This window comes from Tachyglossus aculeatus, chromosome 23, assembly GCF_015852505.1.
Source record: "Tachyglossus aculeatus isolate mTacAcu1 chromosome 23, mTacAcu1.pri, whole genome shotgun sequence".
NCBI lineage: Eukaryota > Metazoa > Chordata > Mammalia > Monotremata > Tachyglossidae > Tachyglossus > Tachyglossus aculeatus.
Window position 1 is genome coordinate 25,172,897 of NC_052088.1, and position 7,933 is coordinate 25,180,829.

General features: G+C 41.4%; 1 non-coding gene across 1 annotated transcript; it reads left to right on the top strand.

Annotated features, from left to right (window-relative positions):
- The first annotated feature begins 221 nt into the window (after positions 1-221).
- On the top strand, positions 222-359 carry LOC119944870. The gene has a single exon (XR_005456015.1). It is a non-coding gene; the product is annotated as a small nucleolar RNA SNORA7 (small nucleolar RNA).
- The last annotated feature ends 7,574 nt before the right edge of the window (positions 360-7,933 follow it).

Consider the following 7,933-nt stretch of genomic DNA (forward strand, 5'->3'; position numbering starts at 1 on the left):
GGTGCCGGGTTGATGTAGAAACTCTTCTGGGACACTTCAGTGCGGCAAATCCATATGCAGACACTGAGTATCCTGCAGAAGGACAATTTGGTTTACCATATACCTTCAAGTTGTGGTATTCACTGTTTGATACTTGTTAAAATAAAGTAACCAGCCCAATAGAGCAACACATAAATGATTCTACTGTTATTTTGGATTATTGCGCAGCATACCATTTTATGCCCCTCTCAGGGTCACACCTGGAGAGTTTCCAGTACTCTGCCAGTCTCGGCTACTGGAGGGATAGTCAAGCAGAGACCTACCCATTCCATTCCTAGCTTGAACAGTGGCTAGCAAGTGGAAGACAATCTCCAGTGGTTACCAATCGATCTGCGCATCAGGCAGAAACTCCTCACCCTGGGCTTCAAGGCTGTCCATCCTGGAGGCCTTCCCAGACTGAGCTCCTTCCTTCCTCTCCCCCTCGTCCCCCTCTCCATCCCCCCATCTTACCTCCTTCCCTTCCCCACAACACCTGTATATATGTATGTATGTTTGTACATATTTATTACTCTATTTATTTATTTATTTATTTATCTTACTTGTACATATCCATTTTATTTATTTTATTTTGTTAGCATGTTTGGTTTTGTTCTCTGTCTCCCCCTTCTAGACTGTGAGCCCGCTGTTGGGTAGGGACTGTATATGTTGCCGACTTGTACTTCCCAAGCACTTAGTACAGTGCTCTGCACACAGTAAGTGCTCAATAAATATGATTGATTGATTGATTGCTACAAGTCAAAATTCACCCATGCTGGGCAGCAGCAGCATTGGGAGAGAGTCAAGTGCGGAGACTCGAGTTTACTGCATGGAAGGTGGCAATGGTAAACCATTTCTGTATTTTTACCAAGAAAACTCTGTGGTTACACTACCAGAATGATTGCAGATGGAGAATGGGGCGTTCTGGGAGAAATGTGACCGTGGTGTTGCTATGGGTCAGAAATGACTTGATGATGTAAGACAAGACCACTTTATAAATAGCTGTCCTTTATGCTCAAAGATGGCATTGCTAAAATATATTTAGTGGTGGAGGTGGTTGTTGAAAAGATCAATTCATGAACAAAACTAATGAACACACTGTGTGCACATTCTATACTCTGTGCCCATAGAAATAACTGCTCATCTGTTGTATTTACTATTTTCATTGCCTGGTTTTGTTTTGGCTCCCACCTCTTGCTAACATGGTAGTCTTCAAGATTCGCCTTTAAGAGACAAGTCCAGCATTACTTATGCTTATCACATGAGTCTGTGGATTGCCAACAGTCTTTCCTTATGCTAACATATTTGATGTTGTAAATTTGTGGTGTCTTCGTAACCTTTACCTTCGTTTCCTATAATTACCCTTCTAGACTGCAAGCTTCTTGTGGGCAGCTAATGTGCCTACTGACTCTGTTATAGTATACTTTCCTAAGCATCCAGTACAGTGCTCTGCTGCACATAGTAAGTGCTCAATAAATATGATGGACTTATTGATTGATTACCCCATGTCGGTGTACCATACACAGCTGTTTGCTTTTCACATACCCCTGCTCTAAATCATTCCATTTGGGCCCCTACCTGACCCAAGATGAGGTCTTACTTGGTAAAGGAGAATGTGATCCTCTTCTCTAGCAGCACTAGATTCAGAGCAGAAGGGGAGTTAAAAGTAAGCAGCACCTACCCCCAAGTCCTGTGGTTCCTGACAGGTATTTTGCTAATGGCACATCTGGTAAGCATCTGAATTGCCTCAAACCTGGAACGCTCCAGCTGAATTTGGAAGAATGCTCTCCCAACGTATGATTAGGTTCTTGCTGTTGCTTCCCCACATCTCTCCTCTTCCCGGTGACCCGCAACCCACTCTGCTGGGGCCTTGTTGTGATCCAAATTTTAGACTGTGAGCCCACTGTTGGGTAGGGACTGTCTCTACATGTTGCCAATTTGTACTTCCCAAGTGCTTAGTACAGTGCTCTGCACATAGTAAGCGCTCAATAAATACGATTGATGATGATGATGATCCAAATTCACAGTCCTACCTAAGTCTCTAGAAGCTGGCTGAAATTAACTCTGGCTAGGAACATGACAGTAATGTGATGGGGTAGGGACCGTCTCTATATGTTGCCAATTTGTACTGTCCAAGCACTTAGTACAGTGCTCTGCACACAGTCAGCGCTCAATAAATATGATTGAAAGAATGAATGAATGATAGTTTCTGCATTCAGCCTCCTGCCTCTCTCCCTCTCTTAACTCTCAGCTCTCTGTGGGCAGGGAGTTATGTTGTATTGTACTTAGTGCTTAGTGCAACTGCTTAGAACAGTACTCTGCACACAGTAAGGGCTCAATAAATATCACTGATTGATTCTTGAAGACTACAATGATAGTAACATTTCCTATGCATTCCATTCATAGGCTGTAAGCTCCCTCTAAACTGTAAGCTCACTGGGCAGGGAACACATCTACCAACTCAGTTGTACCCTTCCAAATGTGTAATACATTGCCCTGCATATAGTAAGTGCTCAATAAATACCACTGATTGATTGATTAAGGAACAGGTTGCGCATGCATCTAAGCCAATCATCCTGTTCCCACTTATAAACCTAGCCAACAAAGTTGTGAACTTGGGATGTAATGGAAATGTGCAATGCTGTCTTAGGTCTGCAAGCTTAACCAGAAGTTTGAGAAAATGAATGCAAAGTGCAGAACTGTGGGAGAATAAGTCCCACCCGGGGCAGATGGAAAGCACTTTTAAAGCTGAAGTTGTTTTCTTTTTCAAGTGCGGCAGTATCATTAGTTAAACCAAAGCAACAGGGCAGTAAAGGCATACCGGACTGAAAAAGTTAATGACCCTCTGCAAGTCACTAATTTGTACCCAAGCTCACTTCCCTTTAAGCTTTTCAAATGAGCTCCTTTTGTAAAAACAAAATACCGTATCGTTAAACCCTGCCAAACCCGGTACTTATTTACTTTCTTAACAGAAGTTGAAGTTTTTTTCCCAGAAATGCTGTTACATGTTGTAAATTTAGTAAGTAACTTAGTAACTAAGTGTGTAGTGTTTAACTTTTAGTGAGATAATTTTGAGAAAATGGGAGTGTGAATTAAATCTGAAAGTTATGCCATGAGATTTCACAGCTTTTTTTAAAAAAAAATATTTCAAACATGCTTACATTTTAGAAAGAATATAGATTTGGTTTTATTTATTTATTTACAGATAACTTGAGAGAAAACCTTTTATGTTACAATGCCTGATGCTGGGTAAGGTTTAGATATTTTATATTGATACTGCGGTTTGCTGGCTTCTGTACTTCAGATGATTTGCATTATTTATTATTAATGGTGAGTATGACACATTTAAGTGTTAAGCCTTTTGCCTTTTTGTGTGTGCGGAGCTGTTCGTGCTTAAACTGCAGCAGATGTTATGTGGGAGCAGCAGTGAGGTTTAACTGAAGGAGGTGGAATTCTTCTGGAAATGCTCCTTCAATCTCTTCCTCTCTTTCTAAATGTCTGCCTGACTTGAGGGATCACAAGTTATCTCAGCTGCTTGTTAAGGATTTTGTGCTTGAAGCTTTAGGTTATGAAATTTCTAAGAAAAAACCCACTAGGCCAGGAGAACATCATTATACAGAGGATAATGAAAATTAACAGTTCTGAAAATAGTGGAAAAATATCTATTGTTTAAATTGTGAAGGAAAGGGAAACCAGAGCGGAATAGAGCCATGACAGCTCTTGACCAGGGGGGTGGTGAGAAGCACCGTGCCCTTTTAGATAGAGCAGAAGGGCCTGCCACATGTCTGCTTTGTGTATATACCTGTATATATGTATATATGTTTGTACATATTTATTACTCCATTTATTTTACCTGTATTTGTTCTATTTATTTTATTTTGTTAATATGTTTTGTTTTGTTCTCTGTCTCCCCCTTCTAGACTGTGAGCCTGCTGTTGGGTAGGGACTGTCTCTATATGTTGCCAATTTGCACTTCCCAAGCGCTTGGTACAGTGCTCTGCACACAGTAAGCGCTCAATAAATATGACTGAATGAATGAATGAAAGTGAGACCTTGGGAAATTCACTTGATTTCTCTGGGCCTCAGTTACCTCATCTGCAAAATGGGGATGAAGACTTTGAATCCCATGTGGAACATGGACTGTGTCCAGCCTGCTTAACTTCAATCTACCCCAATGCTTAGTACCTACCCCAGTACATTCATTCATTCATTCAGTTGTATTTATTGAGCGCTTACTGTGTGCAGAGCACTGTACTAAGCACCTGGGAAGTACAAGACGGCAACATATAGAGACGGTCCCTACCCAACAACTGGCTCACAGTCTAGAAGGGGGAGACAAACAACACAAAACATGTAGACAGGTGTCAAAATCGTCAGAATAAATAGAATTATAGTTATATGCACATCATTAACAAAGTAAATAGAATAGTAAATATGTACAAGTAAAATAGAGTAATAAATCTGTACAAATATATACAAGTGCTGTGGGGAGGGGAAGGAGGTAGGGCAGAGGGGGAGGGATAGGGTGGAGGAGAGGAAAAATGGGGCTCAGTGTGGGAAGGCCTCCTGGAGGAGGTGAGCTCTCAGTAGGGCTTTGAAGGGAGGAAGAGAGCTAGCTTGGTGGATGTGTGGAGGGAGAGCATTCCGGCCAGGGGAAGGACGTGGGCTGGGGGTTGATGGTGGGACAGATGAGAACGAGGCACAGTGAGGAGGATAGTGGGGGCAGAGGAGTGGAGGGTGTGGGCTGGGCTGTAGAAGGAGAGAAGGGAGGTGAGGCAGGAGGGGGCGAGGTGATGGACAGCCTTGAAGCCGAGCATGAGGAGTTTTTCCTTAGATTCGTAAGTTGACAGGCAACCACTGGAGATTTTTGAGGAGGGGAGTGACATGCCCAGAGCGTTTCTGTACAGATATAATCCGGGCAGCAGAGTGAAGTATAGACTGAAGTGGGGAGAGACAGGAGGATGGGAGATCAGAGAGGAGGCTGATGCAGTAATCCAGTCGGGATAGGATGAGAGTAAGGCACATAGTAAGCACATCTGCACACAGTCAGCGCTCAATAAATACAATTGAATGAATAGATATATCTATAATTCTATTCATTCTGATGGTATTGACACCTGTCTACTTGTTTTGTTGTCTGTCTCCCCCTTTTAGACTGAGAGCCCGTGGTTGGGTAGGGACCATCTCTAGATGTTGCTGATTTGTACTTCCCAAGCGCTTGGTATGGTGCTCAGTAAGCACTCAATAAATATGATTGAATGAATTAATGCGCTTAGTCCAGTGCTCTGCATACAATAAGTGCTCAATAAATACGAATGAATGAATGCGCTTAGTACAGTGCTCAGCACAGTCAGTGCTCAATAAATATGATTGAATGAATGAATGTAGCTATAATTCTATTTATTCTGATGGTATTGACACATGTCTACTTGTTTTGTCTTGTTGTCTGTCACCCCTTCTAGACTGTGAGCCCTTTATTGGGTAGGGATTGTCTCTATTTGTTGCCAAATTGTACTTTCTAAGCACTTAGTACAGTGCTCTGCACACAGAACATCAGAATGATGCAGAAGGGAGTGGGAAAAGAGAAATTGAGGGCTTAGATAGGGAAGGCCTCTTAGAGGAGATGTTCCTTCAATACAGCTTTGAAGGTGGGGACAGTAATTGTCTGTCAGATATGAAGAAGGAGGGTGTTCCAAGCCAGAAGGCAGGATGTGGGCAAGAGGTCAGTGGACAGATAAGATAAATGCTTGGATTAACGTGGTAGCAGTTTGGTTGGAGAGGAAAGAGTGGATTTTAGCAATGTTGTGCAGGTGCTCTATACCCAGTAAGTGCTTAATAAATATGGTGGATTGATTGAGTTTCAAATCAAGTAGGGTTTACAAAAAGGTATCCTGGGGGATATGTGATCTCAGAAGGCCATTGAGGATGAAGAGAGCTGTGTAGTCTATCAAATATGAAAGGGGAGGAAATTCTAGCTAAAGGGAAGTCGTGAGGAAGAGGTTGGCAGCAGGAGAGATGAGAATGAGGCTGAGGAACAGAGAAGTTGAGTGAAGTTCACACAGCAGGCAAGTAGCAGAGCTGGAATTATAACCCAGGTCCTCTAGTTCCCAGGGTCATGCCTTAGTTTGTTTAGGTTAGTTATTTAGGTTAGCTTTAGATTATTTGATCTGGGGGTATCTTCAGTTCTTCTGATTCCACTTTTTAAGAGAAAAGGGGACTACAGTATAATTAATATTGTCTATTAATATATCATTAGTATAATATAATTAATATAGTATAATATATTTATAATATAATTAATATAATAAAATATGAGTATAATATAATTAATACCATTTAATAAAGAAGGAGCATGGTCAGATGGCTAGAGCACAGGCTTCCGAGTCAGAAGGACCTGGGTTGTAATTCAGACTCTGCCACTTGTCTGTTGTGTGACCTTGAACAGGTCACTTCACTTCTCTGTTCCTTAGTTCCCTTGTCTGTGAAATGGGGATTAAGACTATGAGCCCCATATGGGACATGGACGTGTCCAATCTGATTAGCTTCTCTCTGCCCCATTACTTAGTACAGTGCCTGGCACATAGTAAGTGCTTAACAAATACCATTTTAAAAGAATTGAAGATCACTCATATTCTGGATTACCTATCTTCACCTGTCACAGCTTTGGTGGCATATTTATTTGTATTTCTACACTGCAATACACCACACCTGTTCTTTGCTGTCTCTGAACATCTCTGCTTCAAATTCAAGTTCAATTTGACATGTCAATTTTTAATTTAGACAAGCTCCTGGGCATAAGTACTATTCAGTTTTTCTTACTTTCTGTGTTCATCTTCAGCAATGAAGACATGCTGCTGCAGTTTCACCAATTGTTCATGTGCTGAACTCCAGGAAGCTAGAGACGCTGTGTTTTTTAGTAAAATTAGGATTGCTTTGCTTTTGAAAAGAGCTCAATCATGCTGTACTGTGTAGTGAACATATTTTCAGTTAAATACTCCAAATGTTACAGACAAGCCTATTACATATTAGAACAAAGCATCATTAAGCTCAGGATATGTTCAGCTGGGCCATGAAGCCAGAGTCTTTGGCAATGGGCATTTTTACAAATTGAAGAATTGATGATGAATACACTTTCATCCCCTCCTCCTTCTAAAAATACTAAATGAGAGCAAATACTAAATATAGTCTGCCAAGGGATTAATACTTTGTCCTGATCAGAGTAAGCACTAAGTAAGTACAATTTGCTGATTGATAAGCAGCAGCCATTTCTACAAACATAACACAAGTGACAGTGGAATCCCCTTTCCCTCAAAGTGAGATAGCACTCTGTTTGCCAGTCACTAGTTATCAATCGATCGATCAATCAGAGGGAAGCAGCGTGACTTAGTGGAAAGAGCACGGGCTTGGGAGTCATAGGATATGGGTTCTAATGCTGCCTCGGCCACTTGTCTGTTGTACGGCCTTGGAAAGTTACTTAACTTCTCTGTACTTCAGTTGCCTCATCTGTAAAACGGGGATTAAGACCGTGAGCCCCACGTGGGACAACCTGATCACTTTGTAACCTCTCCAGCGCTTAGAACAATGCTTTGAACATAGCGCTTAATAAATGCCATTATTATTGTTATTATTATAATTCTCTTTATCTTTTATGATGCTACTGATACCTCTCTACTTGTTTTGTCCTGTTGTCTGTCTCCCCGCTTCCAGACTGTGAGCCTGTTGTTGGGTAGGGATTGTCTCTATCTGTTACCGAATTGTACTTTCCAAGCACTTAGTACAGTGCTCAGCACACAGGAAGCGCTCAATAAATACAAATGAATGAATGAATGAAAGAGTCAGAGTCCTCTGACTCCCAGGCTGGTTTTGCTATATAACTACAAACAAGAATCAAAATCACCCATCCTGTATTTAGTGCTTC